Raw genomic sequence first — 22,332 nt, forward strand, 5'->3', positions numbered from 1 at the left:
ATTTTTGTTTTTGTTGTTTTAGACAAAATAGGCAAAAAAGATGTGTTTCAGCATATTCTAGAATGAAAAAACGCCTTTCTAGACTAGTAAAAAAACGAGTTAAAATAGTCGAAAAATTGGGAATTTTCCAAAGGGGTTAGTCCACGGTCTTGCTGAAAAATCGGCAATTCTCCAATTTTTTTTTTAGGCAAAATAGGCCAAAAAGATGTGTTTAACCATATTCTAGAGTGAAAAAACGCCTTTCTAGATTAGTTAAAAAACAAGTTAAAATAGTCGACAAATTGGAAATTTTCCAAAGGAGTTAGTCCATGATTTTGGTGAAAAAGTTGAAACTTTTTAATAGTATCAGCGTCTTATGGCATGACTTGGATCCCCTTTTTCTTCTTTTGGCTTGAAACACAGGCGAACAGATACTGATGCTATGTTCTGTTAAAGGAAGTGGACTTGATGGCAATTTAACATTCTTAATTTTTTTCATATCCGTTTTTTAAGCATTGTGAAACTAAAGCAAAAAACAAAACAACAACAAGAAATGCAAAGAAAAAAAAAAGAAACGGAGGGATGCTTTGTCGCCTTTAAAGTTTCACACATTTCCTAGTCAATTGCAGTGCATCTTAGTGTCATTTGAGGGTACTTTGGTGGCAATCTGTATCCGTGCAAATTTTTGCTAAGTAAATCCTTTTTTGACTTTGTCTATTTTAAACAGAAGCAAGCGAGAAAAAATAAAAGAGAAAAACAAAATATTCTTTTCTTTTCGAAGCTTTAACCCAATAAACCGTGAACTTTTTAGAGCCAATATCCTTCATGGCTTATGGATAAGTTAGTTTTTGCATTTTGCATCAGATGCATACTGTCTGGCAAAATCCTCCAATACTTTTTTGTCCTTGTTGTTGGCAGGGCGCCTGGGCCACAGTTTAACAAACGAATTTTTGTCCAATTGATAGTGATTTCCATTGTCTAGCCCCATAAACAGATACTCTTTATATTTCTTGAGATCTGGACTGTGACAGGTACTGCTCCTCCAAAGATGCATTGCTCCCCCAACGTTTACGTTCTTGTTCCCTTGCTTAATAACTTGCAATACTTTTACCACGTACTCTACCTGGGTATTTAGTTCATCGATGAGCTCAACTCTTCCTTTGATCACTGTAAGTTGTAGTAACAAACAAAATAGATGGTTAAAATAAAGACAATATCCCAACACTCCCGAGAAAATGAAATGCTTAAGGTGTTTACATAAAGTTTTTTGGAGACCATTGCGATGTTTTTCAACCGCCTAAAAAGTGATCTCAGTGAAACATTCTCTTTTAAAGTCCAAGATGGTACATGGATTTGCTGTTGATAAAATCATTCAAAAGGCATAAAAACACGTACTTCCTGTGATTTAAATAGCTAATTCGGTTAATTTTCGACATACTGAAATTCTATTTGACAGATAGTTGTGAACAAGATAATGGAAAGCAAACAACATGCTGTTTTATTCTGTTGCTCTTTGAACAAGGCCTCGGGATCTTAAGATTTAAATGTAAAACTAAAACACTTGCTTCTCTCTGTATTGAATTAATTGTAGCGCTTAACAAGAATCTTAGCCTGTCCCACGCTCCAAGAGGGTGAAGGAAACGGATCGAGTTGTAAAACAGCGTGGGGCCTGGGAAGAGACGGAGTAGTGGAGCCTGTAAGCATTATTTTCAATACTTCTTCCGGTATACCTGCTCCTGGTATACCCTGTGATTGGTCAATTGTGACAGTTTACTTCAATACTTACGTCAATCATTTGGCTTCGCACGCGCAGTCAAAAAAACATGTAGAGCAGGTGAAACCCAGGGTGCGCAAGGTAACTCTATTGTTTTCCAACTAAGTTTCTTGATCCACTCCGCCCGCCAGTATGACGTCACATAGTAACGGGCAAGAGCCTCGGATCGCTTGTGCAAATTAGCGAGGGATACGACAGTTATTTGGACGAGCGAAGTCGAGGAAATGCTAAGAAGATAACAAATATCGCTATATATCGCTTATTTGATCGAATGTTTTCTATGACAATAGAAACAATGGAAACCTTAAAATCTCCAAATCCAAGAAATCGGAACAGTATTTCCCTGATGAAATCGAAATTTTTATCCGTCTCTTCGATGACCACTTTGCTTGCCATTTTGAAAGTTACTGACGCGAGACGTGACGTCATACTGGCAGGCGGACTGTACCACAGATTTCCTTGGAGACACCTCCCCCCCCCCTCCCCTGGTGAAACCCTTATACACCGCACCTTTTGACGCCTTGACATTTGACATTTTGACACAAGAAACGGTTTTTCAGGAAATGGGCAGATTGAGGCATTTGAAAAGATGCTCACAGGCTCTTCCGCCGTTTCTCTCTAGTTCGCTATTTCGCTGCTCGTTCGCTTTTTTTCGTTCGTCGGAACTGACCGAGAGCCTGGCAGCTGACTGTTTTGTCTCACTATACAATGTACGTGGACAATCAACCAAATGTACATCACGGGTCTGCGTTTTAAAAATTCCGAATTCTTTAACTGGAATAGGTTAGAAAAAAAAAAGATGAATCAGACTTACCATAATGGTATTTGTCACAAGCTTTATCAATCAGCTTTCGAATGTTGCCTATAGGGGGATCTGGTTGAGTACATTCGTCTAAAATAGCAGACAGATTAAGGCTGTTATATTTGTAACTATCATATGCAAAAACACTATTGTGGGCTCCATTAAAAATTTTCGGAAGTTAATGCTTCTTCAGTGAGGTGCTTATTCAACAATCTACCTTTGTAGAAGAAGTTGCCAAGAAGATCTTTTGTTCAAAAACTAGACGCGATTTATCCACCTAAAATGACCCATCCCCTCCCCTCAAAAGTAAGTAGTGGGCCTTACAGTAAGGGTGACGGGAAACGCAGAACTACTTAGCCATTTGTCTCCTCATTTTTTCCCGACAGTGATGATTAGGCTGTGCCAATAACCATACATAAATTTTTGGGGGTTACGTAATGTTAACTTCAATCTGTCCTTCTTAGGTAGTTTGTTGTGTTAGTTTTGTTGTTTTTCTGTTTTTGGTCAGTAACGCCGTTCCCGTCTCTGGGCCTCAGACTGAATTTTTTATCCTCAGTTTTCATCTTACTCCGAGTTCTTGTTTTCTTAGATGAAATGCTTATGGGAAAAAGTTGCCCACGTGTGCTACCTAATTGGTATTTACCTTGGGTACATCTGCAGGATGAAGAGCCAACGGCGCAAACCCCCAGACTTAACGGGCTATATTTATCTGGTCCGTAGAACACGCTACACGATTCGTCTGCGTTAGAAAAAAGAATAAAGAAAGTCATATTTCCTTACCCGGAACAGACCATCAGACCTCTTAAGCCTTTAAGCAATAAAAGTTAGTCTCGTCCGGATATATTATTAAGAGGAAAGATTGTCAGAATTAATGAAACAATCACCAGTTGGAAAATTCTTTTGATCTTTAACAAATTATCTCAACTACACTGGGTCAGATGTTGCGATTTTTTTCGCATTTGTTTCTATCACGCCGTGCTATTAAAAACTATCTGTTACGTCTCTAAATGAAGTTTTTAAAATTTTGCTGTCAATCATGTGACCTCATTTTCCTGCCAAAAACCGTTCAAATCGAAGACCAAAAAACATACGATTGTTTGAAGTACAAAGTTTAACCATCCTGCAAAGTTTGGGCTGAAACGGATAAAAAGTATCAAAGTATTCCTTGGCCAAAAGTCACGACAGCTGATCCGGCGTGAACTAATTCTTTTTATAATAAAGTTCAGATACACCGCGCAATCTGATTGGTATGTTTCATGAGAGTAAAAAACACGGAGCTAAAGCTGTCACACCGTTAGTGGAGGAGACTAGCTAGCGAATGCAGTGGGTTTCAAGACACAAGTTTCGCATTTCAGGGTTAAAAATACATCGTTAAAAGACACAAATGGAAAGTTCCATACGGCTGTGATCCAGAAATTTTGCTACCATGACGTGACGTCGCACTTCTCCCCTCTATTGAGCACTTATGGAGAGAGGGGGTTAAATGAGGGGCACACCAGTTGCCTCTTGTCAGTCTAATTGTGCACTATTTCAAGTTGCCGGCGTAACATAAGGACCTTTAGTTTCAGTTAGGGACTGGTCAAAAAGTATAGGGGGGGGGGGGGGGGGGGGTGGGCCGGAGCAGAGAGCGGGTGGGTCATGAGGTTTTGAGCCTAGTGCAAGGGGTGGGTCGTGCAATTTTCAGCTACCCTTAGGGGGTGGGTCACCCTATTTTATTACATAAATAGGCACTAACTATTAACGAGACAGTTCACTACACTTGTTATATAAAACACAGCCAGCTGGAATTATTGCTAAAATACTCAGAAACCTCAGTGTTGTGCGAAAAAATACAAAGGGTGACCGGCCGCACACCTATACGGGCGTGGAACCCTCTGTGAACCTTTTTTTTTTTTGGCGCACGAGCATGTCCTTTAATGATTTTCCTTTTTTGTAAGGAAATGATTGGTGGTTCTTTAAAAATTTATTGAGGTTATAGTTTGTTTTGTATAAGATTCCATTTTTTCATTCAAGCTTCCTTTATAGTAGACACTGAGGGCTGATATTGTGACACGATTGGCAATGTTTCTTTTTCCTCCTGTTGTTTTGTTTTAGAAGTTTAGACTCCCTTTGGTGAATTTTATTTCTGATAGTAGGTTTTCTATCAAAGATTGTGGGTAGCCTCAGTCCATCAAGCGTTTTTTTTTTTTTTAACTTTGAATTATTTTCCTCAAAGGTTGTTTCTGAGGAGTTTTTTTGACTCCAGGTGAAATGTGTATACAAGAAGGTTTCCGTTTTTTAAAAATGTGTCTTTGCATCAAGGATAGATTTTACCTTGAATCTTGTGCCTTTGTATACAACTGTGTCTAAAAACGCAGTCTCAGTGTCAAATGTTTCGGCCGTGAATTCAATAGTTGGGTGATGTAAGTTTGCTTGTTCAATGAAGGTGTCGATGTCTGGTTTACTCATGTCCCATAGGGAAAACATATCGTGTATGTAGCATTTCCAAACTGTTGTTCTAAAGACAGTTTTGCTTAGAGTTGTTGTTTCAATATATGTCATGAAAATATTGGCAAAGGAATCAAAACTGCTGTCTTTGTGCCCATTGCAGTTCCATAGTTTTGGAGGTAGTGCTTTCCATTGAAGTGGAAGAAATTTTCTTTGAGGATTAATCTAAACATTTCCGGCAAATAATGTGTAGGAATGGGTTGTCTTTCTAGAAATTTTCATTTGCTTTGTAACAGACCATTTCAATATACCCTCGTTTTGCTGTATATGTGTGTCAAGCTCATAACGTCGATCGAAACAAGAAATGTTCGGTTTTTCACTTTTGTCTTTTCAGTGAAAGGTATGATTTCTGTGATTTTGATATTGGTTGTAGCAGCTAGTGTATCAACAAATTTTGTCAAGCACAGAACAAGGTTTTATTGGATTATTAAGAGGAAACCAAACATCTATGTTTTAACTAGGGGGTGGGTCATGCAATTTCCAACCTTGCTTTAGGGGTGGGTCAGTCATTTTTGTGCCGAAGGGAGGGGGTGGGTCATGTGTTTTTTATCAACCACATTTCCAAATGCTCCGGCCCACCCCCCCCCCCCCCCCCCATACTTTTTGACCAGTCCCTTATGTAAGAAGTGTCTGACTGACCTGGTTCGTAGTAGTCGTAGACATTAATAGGAACCGCCTGAACCACACCCACGTAATGTTCTCGGTCAAACTGAACATTCACGCAAATTTCACGATCATTTGGAATCTGTAAAGACGATAACAATCAACTCTCTGTTACAAAAAACGTTTACATCCTCAACACGGAAAGCTGTCTTCAAAAATCACATTTTGTGTCATTGAATTCATTATGTTGCTGCGTGTTAAAGTCCATTTTTGCGCCTACATTTCAGCAAAAAACCGGGAGTAAGAATCTGCATTTTCCCAAGTTAGCCTAAAAAGGTTCTTAAATAAATGATAATTAGCACAAGGTCCCTAAATAGGTTCTTATTGTTTGAAGAAAAAAAAATACGTAGTAGCTTAGACTATTATAGCCTGTACACAGACGTTGTTTTATTTTTCTTTTCGTTCTTTTCGAAAACATCGGCGAGCGCGCGAGCGAAGCGAGTGAGAGAGAGTGAGACCGAGCGCGGAGCGCGAGAAAGAAAAATAAAGAACGTCTGTAGACATCTTTGGGAAAAAAGTCGGAGAGATTTATTAATTCCCTCCCTCATGTCAACGCCTTATCATTATCACCTCCACTTTCACAGTACCAATTAAATTTGACCAATGTTATTGAGGATTTAAATTGCTTGTGTAATTGGCTTAAGTAGGCAAAGAGTCAAAGGATGACTCGCGCGCTCGACGGACTTTGAAGAGAAAATAGAGTGTCTATGAACAGGCTAAGACTATTACTGGTATTAAGCTTATTCCTTATATAAAATCTGCATACGATTACATTGCAGTTAGAGTTATAGGGCACATATGTCTCAAAAGAGGACCTTGAAAGCTGACTTATTTTACATGCCGAACTGTACAGAATTTTGGTTATAGATTTTACAAAATAAGAACCTGTTTCAAATTTTAGGTTAAACAGGTTCTTGTATAAGGGGGGCCTAACTGGCACATTTTAGCCTAACAAGTGAGTTAAGTGAGTTATTTTGTTCTCTGTAGAACGCGATTCCCCTTTGGAAGCCTTCTCTTCTTTACTCCTTTTATCCGACAAGGTGTTAAGGCAGCCCTCATAAACAATAAACAATTTCTCCTAAAAAAACCCGTCTATATAAGGAAATTACAAGCCCGGGATAACAAGGCTTACCTCACTTAAGTATAAGACCAATGACCTGTCAGAAACCTCATGTCGGTCTACTTCAGCCACATTCTCAAGCAGCTGTCAAAGATAAATTACCAAATTAATACTCAAATATTTCAAATCCTTAAAACAACAGTAGTAAGGGTGCATAGTAGGCGTAAAACGGGAAGGTGTTGGGGGGCAGTCTTGCTTTTTGATGGAAAAGGGATTAATAAGAAACGTACGCGACCCCTATTTTCTGGGGCGGGTACTCCAATAAATTTCAAATAGGTGTGTGTCTTCCAGGGTCTTAAACCCCGACCCTATTTAAGGATAAGAGACAAAGGAAAACGGATACCCTATTTAGGGCCCAAATCTGAAAAAAGACCCAGTTTCAGAAAAAACAAAACCTAACAAACATTCAATCGAAACACACAAATCTTGTTTAAACCGCTTTCCTAATACTCTAAGGTAAAGTTCACTTTTAACAAGAGCCATTATGGCTCTTGGTTTTAACAGATGATTTGTTTCTCCCTTAACTGGGTATTTACGCGCTCGAATTTTATCTGACATGATAACGGTACTCTGTCTAAGGATCACACCGGGTACACAAAGCCAACAAGGGTAAAAATGTTGCCGAATATTTTTAAGGACGGAGACTCAAAAATTAACCCTAAAAGGCGGCACATACCTATGTAGCCCGTGTGTGGGAGTATATCCCCCGGGTACCGGTCTTATCCTCCCCCGTTAAATTTCTGATGATGAACCCTCTTTTTTTCTGCCTTTTCAACCCCTCCCCTTTCAAGGGAAAACAACTGTGACATGGCTAGATGAAAATGATTCACTCCAGTTTCAGTGGTGATGCCAGCTATTACAAGGGAAATCAGTTCTGCGGCCTCATGAATAAGCAACGATCGAAGTCACCGAGATGCATAACATTAGAACCTTTAATTTTTGTTAGAAAACAATGGACTCTACCTTCAGTGATTTCTGGTCTGGTTCGAATCCCGTTAAAATGCCAATATCTATGATTGACATGCTTGTATTTGCTCTTTCGCGATATCTGCAAATTAAGAACAATAAAGAAAATTTATTAGGACGTCAGGTGTTCCAGCGCTGTATTGTCTCTGGCATTGTGACTGAAGTAGTCAATGTATTGAAACGTGGTCTCCATGAGCCCGCGATCAGTAAAGATCGGAAACAGTACATCGTGTATGGTAACATATAGAAGATGTTGGTTGATGTTGAAGGGGCTGTATCACGTTGTTTGCTTAAAAAAAAAAAAAAACTGAAATGTGTCTTCTCATCAATTGAATTCTAAAAATAATGGTCCAGGTTTGTTTTTTAAGGCTATATCTAGATACTGAAACTGTTTCCTGTCTTCTGTTGCAACGGATGGCAAGGATTGACATGGATTAAAACTTAAATAAGTTGAGCCAACTTTTTTTTAAGTTTCCATGCCATTCCTGCAAAAATGACCAAACAATGTTGTGATAAGTGCTCCCTGGGTAAATTAAAGGCACTAACTAACGATTTCAACACAGAATTGACCTATGACAGCAATAGAGTGGTTTTCGTTTGAGTGTCGTAAAACCAAAACCAAAGTAATTACTCTGGCCAATCACATAGGACACAGACAATACATTGAACCAATCAAAACTCGAAGTAATTACATGTGGCTGACGCAAAGCGCGGGAAAATGCATGCGAGCGCGTCACAATTGGCTTTGGTTTTACTTCTGATTGGATGAAAAGGTGGCGCGAATCTTTTAAGCCAATCGCATCGTGTAGAAAGTGCAAAACCAATTACTTTTCGACACTCAAATGAAAACCGCTCTATCCTATTGACATGGCCCATTTAAGCACCGTATACGTATGTTTCACATATTAGGGGTTGGGCTGGAGAGGAAGGGTGAGGGGGCTGTCCCCTCTTTCTGGGTTTGGTAGCCTATACAGTTGAGCCTTTTGACAACGGCCACCTTGGGAACAGAAGAAAGTGGCCGTTGTAGAGAGGTGGCCGCTGTAGAGAGGTTTAAACAAGAGTCAATGTATGACCTGTCCGCCAAAAAGAGTGGCTGTTGTAGAGAGATGGCCGTTGTGGAGAGGTGGCCGTTGGTGGTGGTTCGACTGTAACTCTCCCTTACCGTGTGCAAACCTTTAATTGAATGGACTTGACGGGCTGGTGCTTCGGTGGAGGTTTCTTCTTTTCACACTTTTTCTTATTTTTGTTCTTCCCTTTGCATCCTTTCTTTCTCTTTCCACCTTTATTTTTTGGTTTCCTTCCTTTCTTTTTCGCTTTCGCTTTATCGTCGCCGTTTCCTTTTGCATCGTTTTGCACAGGACCAAACAGCTCGTCGCCAGCATCTTTTATCTCAGTTACTGTTGTTTTCAGTTCAAATTTGCATACATCATTGCGAGATATGGCCGGTACGTTGTAGCGAACATCAACCTTTCAGAAAAAAGAAAAACAGCGTTAAAAAGTGAGAGCCTAGTGATCTAAGATTTCTGGCCTTTCCCACCCCTTTTCGACAAAAAGGAAATGTTTAATCTCACAGCGTTATCTTTCTTACTTTACTGGGTTCTTCTTTTTTGAATTTTTTATTTCCCCCAATTCTACTGCAATATTTTTGGCCTCTTGTGGAAAGAAATAAGGCAACTTCTCTTTCCTATTTAACCACTTCTTTTTCTCATTCCCAGGTAACCCTGACTACACCAATTAACAAAAGAGGTTGCGTCCACCAACCATGTAAGGTGGCAGCTGTGACTGAATTTGCCGATGACGATTATTTACGATTAATTTTATTCTTACCCGTGGTGCTTCGCTGTAACGATATATCTTTAAAACGTATTACTAAAATGATCCATTTTTTGAAACTTGTATGGAGTATTTCTAATAGCTTTATCAGAGTTTCATAGTCGCGCAACCTAGTTTTTTTAAAACAATTCTTGACTTACCTCGAGCATCGCAACCCCAGTTCCTCTGGTTTCCACAAATAATTTTCCCCCCAAGAAATTCTTAACCTGTCATTAAATCAAAAGATGCTAGATTGAGAATCGGTTGAGTAAAAATTAATTAATATGCCTACATTAAAAAGGGATAAATAAGATATAACAGTCTTTTTACTCATGCTATAGAGGGGGTAATTCGGAGCACTCTCCGATTACCTCCATTTCTTTAAACTTACACTGGGGTAAATTACTAACTATTTGACAGCTTTCAGTGTTTCTAAATTTTACGACCTCCTTAAAATTATTTTTATTATTATTCGTCGTAAAATAAAATTCCTTACATCAACTTGTCTTCTTAAAAGGGCATTTTGTGGAGTAATATGTATCTCGGGTGGTTTCCAGGCTGCGTCAATTTCAGAGGTCAGTTTGACTCTCAGGTCCAAAGTGTTTCCCGCCGTACGTTCACTGTACAAAGCCAGTGCCTGCAGAGCTACAAATGTGTCCTGTGGAAAAACAATACACTGCATGAAACAGCAAATATACAGGACCTTATGTGTCCTTATGCACGTACCCTTAAATTGACGTTATATGTACTGGCTGATTATAAATCAGTACGGCCTCAGTTTGAGACCATTTGCATGGTTTCCAAGAAGAACTGTTTTTCTTATGAATTAAAAGTCAATGGCTCATTAAGCCTCGCTCGCAAGTTAAAATCTTGTTCTATTTTTCAATGACAGCATCTTGCGACAGAGTGGTCACCCAGTAAAACAACGTAGACTACAAGAAGGGTAAAAAAGCCTCTTTATTTTACATGGATGACCAGCGCAGATCTGTGTGCTCGTGTTTGCGTACGACGATGACTACAGGAACGAGATTTTCTCAATCTAAGCAGTGCTTGGGCGCCTACCAGGGTCATTTTGATGGGAAACGTGATAGCCGTCATCATTTTTCTACGCAAGTTCAAATCTTCTTCAATATTTTAATGTTCAGCGTCTTGCGAAAGAGTGGTCATGCAGTAAAACAAGGCAGATTATACGAAACGTAAAAAAGCCTCTCTATTTTATGATCGTCGCTATATATGACATTTTTGCAGTCTGCTTGTGTTTGTGTACGAGAACGACTACGAGAAAGAGATTTTCTCAATACTATGTAGTACGCGCGCGTGCGTGAATCGGCGTCATTTTTGGGGGAAAACATGATAGCCGTAGTCTTTTCCTACGGTGAGTGGAAACAGTGGTGGAAGCAGTTAAGTTATCGAATGTTAACATTTTTATCATTTTGCAATCGGGAGAAAGCTTATCCGCCATCAATAAAAAAAAAATAATTGCGTTAACTTTCCTGGTGGAAAAAAGTAAAATAAAGCTTCCCGTGGTGTCTATTTTTGGAGAACAAACGAAAAAAAAAACAAAACTTTAAGACAAACCTCGTCCCCCTCCTAGAATCTAAAGATCTCTAATGTATCATGATAAATATGAAACACAACTGCATAAGTTGCTTTTCTTTTACAGTCTGAATGTATCAGGCCTATTGTTAAAACCTGCAGCAGTTCCTACTGTTTGTTTGTTTGGGGGTGGGCGGACTAGACGCATCATTTTCGTTGTTTAATCGTTGCCTTGATTTTTAATAAGGATATTGAGCCAATCTGTTAAGACAAACCTTTAAATACAAGCCCCTGCTACAATACCCTATTTGTAGCATCAAAAGAAAAAGAGGCGCGATGTTGATCCATCTAAGTACAGTTGTTGGAATGTGCTGGAAATTGTGGTTAGCCTTATCGCAATCAAATGTGTTGGGTAATCAGTCATTTATCCTGAATTGGTTCTCTCTAATAATGTTGAGAAATACCAGAAAATGACTCAAAAAACATACCAAAAAACCCTTTTTTTGTGCAAGTTCAAGACAGTTTAGTGAATCAACAAGATGTTGCTCGATTATTTGACTTTTAATGGTAAAAATTGTAACCTTTAGATCTGAGGTACTTCCTTTATCTTCAATCTGAAAATTTGTTTGGCTCAAGGCGGTCAAAGAAGAGCAAGCTAACTTTAAGGATAAGTTTAATTTGAGAATTGTTACATACCTGTGACGAAGAGAATCCAACGCCGCCTCTTCTCTTATTGGTTAGGTAAGTAACAATGGGACCAGCGTAGCCAGTACGTCCCAGAATTATCTGAGCCATCAGTGCATAACCAGCGGTCTCAATATCGAGCGCCTCTCCTCCAGCGTTCCAGTAACGTGACTTTTTTACTGCCGTCAATATATAGAGGATATTACATGGGCGCAGGGAGATACGGAATTTCTCCTCGAGTGTAGAAAATTATTTCACCCGTTCGCTTCGCTCATTCGTGAAATACTTTTCAACACGAGAAGAGAAATTCAGTACATCCAACCGGCCATACAATCTTCTATTTAGGCATAAAACACCAATGAAGTATATATTTTTTGTAGCAAAAAGCGCGATTTATTATATGAAACCTTAGCAACGGTGATCTTTTCACGAGTTTAAGTAACATGCTATTTTCGCGTGTGAAGATATCATGCGGGACTTTCTAGTAAAAGAACACCTGGTATTTTATTGGTGTTTACTGAGTAATAAAGCAGAATATTTGGTACCTCCATGTGATAGGTCTGAACGAGAATTTCAAAGTGCGTTTCGACGTACTAACCATTATCGTAGACAGCATTCTGCACAAGCCTGTCGTTTGCTTTGAATCTTTCTACACTGTTCACCAGACTCAGCGCGTAAGCTGTTAGTGCCATACTGTACGGTTTGTTTAGGGTCTTGTATTGTACCTCAAGGTAGGCTTTGGCATTGTTTATGGCCGTTTGTGAATTCTAAGGGCAAGTATTCAGAAGACACGTTGGTTTAAAAAGGAATGGATTCAAGATTTTCATTAGAAAAGGATCCTAGATAAATCGTGCTCACTATTGGGACTATCATTTCTAGCCTTCCTCTTCGCTACTCATTAGTTTCTGGTAAAGTAATTAAGCTACGTTAAAGAAGTTGTATGTTGCAAACATGCCTTTTTGGTTATTTATTCCCAGAAATAAAATTTTTTATTATGTAGACACGAGCGTTTTACTGGAAAATACACCACTCGTAAAATTCACAAAAACTACATCCGGGACCCGAGTGGTTTATTTTCCATAATCTCACACGTGAGTTTATCGATGACGTAATTTTAGTAATTTCCCCCCATTATTTTATCGATCTCATTTTGTCTATATAATAAAAAGAACATTACACGGCGGCTTGAAGATATGAATTATATTTTCTCGTGGCAAAACAATATTTTACTCACTCGCTGCGCTCGTTCGTAAAATATTGTTTTGCCACTCGAAAATAAAATTCATATCTTCGCGCCACCGTGTAATATCCTCTATGTAATCACTTCAGTCTTCGATATTGGCCACGTAATAATTATCACTGTCTATATATTATAATGTCGAGTGTCAAAACATTTAATTATTACTTTCCTGCTTTTTTAAAGTTACCGTAAACAAATATATACTAAATGGACACAAAGAAATATGGAAAGAAGCGTTGTCATCTACATACCACTCCTGGGCATTTGCACTCCCCCAGGGCTGCCAAGACGAACGCTGTCATGGCAACATCTCCTTCACCGGAAACTCCGCCCTTAAAAAGAAAGCTTAACTTTATAGAGACGTGTTCAAATGCCGGGAAATAGAAAACGTTGTCAATAGAAATAGACTAAAATAATTTATCAAACTTAATATATATCCATCGATAAAAATAAATCTGGTGCTTTTAAACAACCCATATATCTCAGTCAAGCTTAACGTTATTTAAGCAAAGAAAGATTGCGTTTTTATCGTCAAGAGCTTAACGATTTGTTTTCTTTTGTTTCTGATGATTTCATTAATTGAGTTGAGCTGGTTGGTTTTAGCTGCGTTTGTGAGACGGGCCGAGATGGCTCCGCAAAGTCATTCCTAGTTTCTAGGAACGTTTAGACTGCAAAACAGTCCGTATTTTTGCGTATTCAAGTACGCGCGAGTAGTCAAACAAAAGGTCTGGAACGAGGCTGAAAACAGAGAGCAAGACTACTACGACAGCAAGGCCCTTCGGGAGTGTGAGGCTCGCCACGCTTTACCGATTTCATTACTGATTTTGAGAAAAAAACCGACAGTTTTGCAGTCTATGTTAATACACTAAGCATTACTTTCCCGTAGAGAATGTTAAACGTACATGGCACGATACAGCTTAGCCAAGTACAGCCTGTTAGAAGGAAAGCACTAAGTAATTTCCCCCAACTTACAACGAAGTGAGTTAATTAACGTTACACGATGTAGCTAACATAAGTAAAGAATGTTAAAAAAAGAAAGCACTGATTTCCTCAACTTACCGCGAGGTGTCTCCCATAAACGAGAGCTGGGAACCCAGCACCACCTTGGTTCTGAATCAGCCAGCGCACTGAAGAACAAACCAGGTTTTCATCAATATTCACTCCAGAGAACTTCTGAGCCTTGCAGAATGTTTTCATCACGAACGCAGTCAGCCTAATTGTAACACAGGAAAGTCTTTGTCACAAATGTACGGTCGTGCGGGAAATGCAGGAATAGTTAAAAACTGTCTGAAATGTTTTTCATTTAGATAACTTCGCCTCAGAGAGTCCTTAGTTCTTAATAAGTGAACAATATCATCATCGAAATCATCATCATGATCAAAATAATAATAACAATGATGTAAAATATAATATCAATAATAATAATCATCGTCGTACTTTTTCTTAAAAGCACGTACTTTTTTTGTTATCATAAATTGACAAGGATGCAAACGTTTACAAACCATACGCTTCCTGGTCGATCTTCACCCCAAATGCTGAACGATGTATCAGCGCGACGAAAAGTGAGAACCCTTTGGTACCCTAGCAAAAACAACTTTTAATCAAAACTTCATCGGGACATTTCTAGTTAAGAAAAATAACGAAAAAAAATTCAGTTGTATATTGCTTACACTCTTTAATACTTATTCATCATCTGAGTAATTGTCAGACACAAGGTTTAATTTTTTTTGATGCAGTTGTCCATTTATGTCCACAGGCAAGAGTATAAATCATATCTTTTCCAGGATCTTTAAACGTAACTAAATTAAAGTCCCTCTCTTGAATAAACTGTTCCAAACGTTAATAAGTCTACTGCAAGGATGATGATTCAAGAGAAAGCCCAAATTTTGTTTCAGGTAGCCTGAGAATAACAACTAATGCATCAGTCAATTCCACCTGCGCCCAGCCCCCCCCCCCCCGGGCAACTGCGGGGCATTTGCCCGCCTTGTCAGTCCCGGGGGTGGGGCATTTGCAAATGTTGCACTGCCCGGGGGCCGGGCATTTGCCAACCCCCGCGCCAATCCCGAGTTTTTGATACGCGCGCGGTTTCCTATCAGAATATAAGGTTTTACTGGAAGAAAAGCAGATTGGCTCATTTTTTAAGGACAGAAATAAATTGTAGAGGGTTGTAAAGGCATGTTCTCGATTTTAAATGTATGTATGCATTTCTTCATTGCTTATCAAGCCAGAATTACGAAGCGAAATTGGAGCTTTCGATGTGAATCAACGTTTTTTTGGTTATTGAATCAAATTTCTGTTGATATTATTTGAAGAACATCCTTTCATATTTATAAAACTATTCATAACATATAACTTTACAGCGCTCTATTAATTTTAATGTCAATAATTTTTTACCAATACTAAAACCATATTAAAACTGGTGCATGTCGTCGCGGCGTGAAGTCCTAATTAGAATCCTCGCGCTATTACAAAAGAAGACGTTAATTAAACCAAAAAAATCGCACATTAAAATGCTTAAAACGGCACTATTTGACTGTGCGATCAATGAAAAATGTTGCAATGTTGACGGAGGACGGGGCATTTGCCCTCTTTTTTCGTCCCCACCCCGGGGAATTTGACAGCTCAAGAGTCCCCACCCCCGGGAATTTGCCATCCAAGGCAAAAAAAATGCTAATGCCCGGGGGTCAGCCCGGGGGGGGGGGGGGGGGGCTGGGCGCAGGTGGAATTGACTGATGCATAAATCCAGGTAAAAATATACCCATCCCGTCAGGTCAATAGGTTTCAGTAGCCGTGTGTCACACATTGCCCACAGGTTTGAACTAACGAATTGCGTTTAAATGGAGCACGCTAAGAGCAGGACACTTTATGAATTACCGTAAAATTGCGAAATAAAGCCCCGGGGCTTATATTTTTCAAAGGCCTTTTTGGAGGGGCTTATTTTTGGAGGGGCTTATATTTGGAGGGGCTTATCTACGGAGGGAAATTGGCGTTTCAAAATCGATTGGGCAGGCCTTATAGTTGGAAGGAAATTTACCGTTTTTGCTTTGTTTTTCTTTGTATTTGAGGGCAATTTCCAAGTACAAGCCCCCGGAGGGGGCTTATATTTGGAGGGGCGATTTAACGCAGGGTTTTTTGCGTTACGAGTTTGGGGGGCTTATATTTGGAGGGGCTTATACATGGAGGGGCTTATTTTCGGAATTTTACGGTATATATACTTTCCTAAGTATCCGTACCAGCCTGAATGAAACGATGAGCGTCTGCCTCCATCGTTCCTGTGACTTGGTTGGTGGTCATTAAATATTCAAAGACATATACGTTTGGAGAAAAACTTCTCATCGTTTGCTCCCCACACCCGCCAGGCATACGGATAAAACTTTCCAGACCACCTTGGATAGTAGTATTAACGATAGGACCAAGAAGGTTTCCTAGAAATTGCAAATAAAAATCCAGATATTAAAAAAAAAACAAAGAAAACACATACCACACAAACGAAATGCACCTTGACAAGAAAAAAAAATTGTGTCAATGGTTCTCTGCCTTACAGGAAATATAGACGACACCTTATACTATCGAGAATTTGGCCTTTTCAAAAATACGTCAAATGGACCGTAATTGACTCTTGGTAATTGATTTTAGGAAATTAGAAGGAAATGAGAAAAAAGTTAAAGTGAAGCTGAGGCTTAAAATATGGCCATCTAAAGCAAATCCCCCTTTGCTTGAAACTTCAGCTTCACTCCTTTGTTGTCATGCCAACAGTGTCAGTATATGCTAATGAGACGTAGAAGGTCACAGAAAAAGTCAATAGGAAGCTAAGCTCGACGCTTTTAATCGAGGATGCCTTCGCAGGGTACTAAGGATAAAGTAGATAGATCACATCGGGAATGATGCAAATATCTGTAAAGAGCAGGCCAGAAATCATTAAAAGATATTATATTCACGCTACAGGCCACTTGCCTTTAACTCATAGACTCCTTGAGAGGAAAGACAAAGACTTGGATCGGGGGGGGGGGGGGAGGGTAATTGGGTTAATTTTTGCTGGGTATGTGTCGCTGGCCTCTCAGAGCCCCTACCCATTATGGTCTATTCGGTGGCCAATTATAGACCCCATCTCAGTCACTTTTGGGCAAATATGTAATTTTTGCGATCCTAACTTAGCCACTTTCTATTTATGTATTTACCTTATATTGAATGAATCGAAGAACACTTTACTTTACCTCTAGTACAAGCATTCTGGTACGTTTGCTAACCGTAAATGTGAAAAACTTTGTTACCCCAAAAAGTCAATCCAGCAGTGCAAATGCGACCCCATCCAGCGGCACATCCCCATTAGCCTCTTATAAGGAAGTACCCTCCCCCCCTCCCCAAGAAAGACCGTGTAGAGCAACACTGAGAAACTAGAAAATAATGGTAAGGTGCATTAATATCAGATGGAACTAACTAACAACAACAACCATCTCACTTTTCGCAAATCAACTTCACTGTAGAAGAATTTACTCATTCGGCTTCGGCCATGTTTTTCCCTCTTCAGAAGGTTAGTACAGAAATTGAAGATTATTTTAGAAGGCCGCCATTAACACAGAACTTATATGTTGTTGTTTTAGTTGTTGATTTAAGTAAACTAGATGTAAAATAATTGAAAATAGTTCAGAAAAAATATTGGGTCGGTTAGAACCTTAAAGAACGTTATCCTCCACTCATGGCGTGCCGCCAAAACCCAAAGTTCGTTTGATAAAATCTCTCACCTGTTAGGTAAATCTTTGCACTAACTGATCCAGGGATTATTGCTTTCGGTACTGAAAGCTTAATGTTATCAACTTGCAACTGATCATTCGGTCGATATTGCCCTAGAGTAAAGGGACATACTTCATTATTAATGTCCAGCAGCTTTGCAATTCTTATTTATTACTGTTAAAGAACATTTTCAACAAATCATTACTGATGACAGAAAAAAAGGCTTGGGGGTTCAAGGCTTGTAGAAGATTGATCATACATACTTGTACTCTCGAATGGAAACTTAATCGGTTTATCTGGTTTGCTATCTTCACTCCTCGGTCTATCGCTAAGATATCCTAAAAGAAAAGATCAGTTATAATAGTAAGGTTTTGTAGTTGACGCGAGGGGGACGAGTGGCTGAGAAGGGCCTGCATGGGCAGATGAGAAGTAGGAATTTAAAACGCAGTCAAAGCTCCTTAGACGGGTTAACTTTCTTTGGTGAAGACCACTGCTGGCGAACGGGACTTCACAAAACCACGTACATGTATTTTGAACTCAATCGTTAATTAGAATATGAACCATTCCTGTAAGAATTGCCACTCTAGTTGCAGGCACTTTTCCCGCTTTCCAAGGGTGACCTTAGTGGGACTCCAGATCGTTATACTTTGCTGAGAAACTGTCCACCTACCCCTCCCCTAAGCCAACATTAACACTTACTTATCACTTAGGGTAAAATTTTGGCTTAGGGGAGGGTTAGGTGGTCAGTTTGAATTGATGTCGGACTTCATGATCAGTCTCTTCAAGACTCTGCAGGTACCGGTTAGTTACCATAAACAATAAGCATTTGGAGTGTGAAAGCCACTGTCGACAAAAACCATTGCGACATTATTGGGAAGCCCTCTGACGTTTATTACACGTCATGTCTCTCCGCAGAGAAAGGAAAAAAAAAGAAAAAATGAAGGGAAAAGAGAGGACTACAAATTTCTTTCTAAAGTGTCAGGCATTACCGTTTGGATCCAAAATGAAAGTTTGAGATTTCTGGGTCTCCTTTCCTTCCGGCTAGAAATAGAACGAAAAACATGGCTTTTTAGAACAAAATAGATGAATCATTGCGCCAAATAAAGTAGGCAAAGCAATAGTTATTGTGAGAACCAATTGCGCGTTTTTATCACTCCTTAGGTAGAACAACTACCATTTTTAGTTTCTGATTTCAATTCTGCTAATATAATCAAATCTGTAATGAGCTTGTTTTTCAAATGGCTAACAACTTTTTACAGCATTCTTATACGTTGGATCACAAGTAACGACAATGCATCTTTAGCTGATGGTTCAATAATTCTAACAACTGATAAGATACTCACCCTCCTTCATTAATTGTTAATTATTATTCATTCAACATATTTCCCCGATTCTGATTGGCTAAAAAGCACACGCATACTTCACCATAACCAGTTACTGATGACCAAATTTGGAAGAATTTTGCGATTAATGAACCGATGAAAATGTTGTCTAAACGCGCACTATCGAAGATGAACTTAACATCGATGGAGGTAAGCATGTTTTAGTTATGTTTTTAAACTAGGAATTATTTTGAATGAATAATAAAACCATTATTGAATTCGGCTTTCGTATCATATGAAGAATCATGTGGATCTCGGAGGGTGTTATCCGCCTCGGCCTACGGCTTCGACGGATAACACCCTCCTCGATCTCCATAATTCTTCATAAGATACTCAGCATCATTCATTAATTGTTAAATACTATAACCCCCCACTTCTGCGTGCTGAGGCCTCTAAATATTTTCTTTGCAGACCTTTGCTCGCAGACTCCCACTGTCTGCTACTTATCGAGATGTTACCAGTTTCAGGTAAGTTACTCGTCGCTCAAATCATGGCCCTCACATAATTGGAGGTTGGGCCCATATCACCATGAAAACGAAAGAATGTATGGTCGGCAAATCGGTTCAACTTGGCTGCCACCATTTGAAGCATGACTTAATTTTGGCTATTCGACAAGTAGCATGGCTCTGCATCTGCGGCGAACATATTTCAAGTGGTCGCTTTCAAGAGGTTAAAACAATGCAAAGTTGTTAAATCATCACCCTAAAATGTGGTCGCAGTGGTTAACGATCGACGAGGGAGGTGGTCCGTTTTTGAGTAAAGACTTTGGGTAGGAAAATGTGGGAATAGTTTTGGAGAGGTGATCGCTTTAATTTGAGCGATGATCACAAATGGAGGTTTAACAGTAACAGATGATTGTCCATAGAGGAAAATACCACAATTAATATTCTTTAAACTGTCGTTTTAAAAGGTGATGGTTCATGTACACCATACTTTTTCATTATGTTTTGTTCTTTGCATGAACTGCACTTGCAGTGTATGCAAATTTACCACGTTTGAGCACCACCCAAACGAGAAAGTAAGGAATACTGATATTTTCTGCTTTTGGCCAATTCAGGTTGCAGACAAGTATACTTACCACAACAAGAAGTTTCTTAATCACAATATCTCCTGCGGCGTTTCTGAACGAGCCACCATGTTTTATTTGAACAATAAGAGACACTTCAATTTCAGTTTCACCAACTCTTTTGGGAACAATGGGAACTGCCACAGATCTGGCGTCACGTGGTGGTACTCGAACATTTCCAATTGAAGAAAGTTCACGATTCTGCGCAATCGAGCAAAAGTCCTGGTCTCCTCTGAGGTACAATTTAGCCTGATGAGGAGAACACGAGACAAGTGAGCAATACTGCTTAATTTGACTCTAACCAGCGAGAAACTATAAGAAAAATGTTACTTTTTATATCACAATCGCCAAGCCGCCGGTAATAGGGATAGGCCTTTTTCACGATGACGACAGGACTAAAACTACCAGAATATCATTTTTGCTTTCTTATTATGTTGTCGATCCCGCTTTGACCAAGGAAACTAAAAACTGAAGGATCATGGTAGTAGTAGTAAAATGTCTTTATCGTGCAATTGTCCCATAAAATTCTTTTCTCTTAGGATAAAATCGTTGGACTTATTTAAAGACAAAACCCTTTCTTGAAGCCCTGAAATGTACCAAAATAACAGGAATGCAATTCAGTAAAATTTGTCTAGAACAATTGTCTTTGCAATTGAGAATAAAGGCAAAGCCTTTAAGAGTGACAAGAATATTGTTGAAATGAATGGTTTTCGTTTGCGTAGGTCAATAACATCACTGCTCATCAGAAAATGCGAGCCGGCAATAAAATAGCCTGCGTAACTGGCGGTATTGTGTAGTAGTCGAGTGAGATTTGGCGGCGGAGCCGTTGTAATATAGTCGAGTTAGATATGACGGCGGAGGCGTCACGAGCGGCGAAGCCGGGAGAAATACCGCGGTATTTCAACCGCCTCGTCCCTACTCCCTTTTTTTGGAACACGGCTCCGCCGCCAAAACTTTAATCTCGCACCCACACAATACCGCCAGCTACGCAGGCTAGCAATAAAACGAAACTCTCGTACCGTGGGTAAAAATTGCATGTGAGCCTGGGGAGACAAGTGCCCGTACGCCTTACACATGCCCTTCATGAAAAATATCTCACACCGGCGCTTCGCGCCTTGATCAACTGATTTTGCGAAAAAAAAAGGTGCAAGAAACAATACATCAAGTCGTTCTACAGTTGTTTTGTTTCCGGCCTCACCCGTATCTCCTCATTGTGATAATTGTAGACTGTTGCCAGAAGAGAGATTTGTTCCCCCTTTTTAACAGAGTAGGGCATCTTGACAGAAACAAAAAACTCCTTGAACACTACAATATTAAGAGGCGTTGCTAGTCCCAGGCCAGTTTTGTTGTTGATAGCCACTGCCTGCATCACCCATGTAGTTATAGTGTCCGGCATCGTAAAACCCATCTCAAAACGGCCATCTGAACTATAAAAATAAAGCATTAATGTTGTTAGTAAAACTGACAAAGACCCTCGATTTTATGGCTTTTTTGAGTACAACTAGGCTTTTTAAAACTGTAAATAAGTTGCTTTGTTATTTTGTAAACTAAGACATCGGTCCGATTTTTTTTGACCGACTTTTGGGGAACCCATTTTAAACTGAATTAAGAGAGATCATGCAGACGTGATTTAAATCACTGTAATACTCCCAGGAAAAAGTTCACCAATTCTATCCTCTGGGTTTCCAGAAACCCTCACTTTTAAATCGAGGCCATTGACTCAATCATAGTTTTATTTGAGTGCAAATACATATTCAGTTTTTCTCATGTTAACGTTAAGGTTTACCCTTATTGTGAAAAAAGAGGGTTACGGTTACGTGGAAAAAGTCTTATTGAAAATATAATTAAAAGGCATTATTTAGATTCTCGATAATCGTACCCCACAACTTTTTCATCGAAGATCCATGTCTCTGGAAAAAAGGATCTTTTTTGCGTTTGATCAAGAATTTTCTCATCACTGTAGTCTTCAAAATTACCCGCATCCAGGCCACTTCGTCCAAGCAGTGCTGTGTCTGTAGATGAGAATAATTAAGTAAGCAGCTCAGTTTGACCGTGTTTTTTTAAGTTTTAAATAAGCCTTACGATGCAGA

General features: G+C 39.3%; 1 pseudogene; it reads right to left on the reverse strand.

The window, feature by feature from the left end:
* Window positions 1–448: 448 nt before the first annotated feature.
* The window catches only part of LOC140936383 (complement C3-like), a 42,277-nt pseudogene continuing 20,393 nt past the window's right edge, over window positions 449–22,332 (reverse strand).

The sequence above is a fragment of the Porites lutea genome, chromosome 5, assembly GCF_958299795.1.
Source record: "Porites lutea chromosome 5, jaPorLute2.1, whole genome shotgun sequence".
Classification (NCBI taxonomy): domain Eukaryota; kingdom Metazoa; phylum Cnidaria; class Anthozoa; order Scleractinia; family Poritidae; genus Porites; species Porites lutea.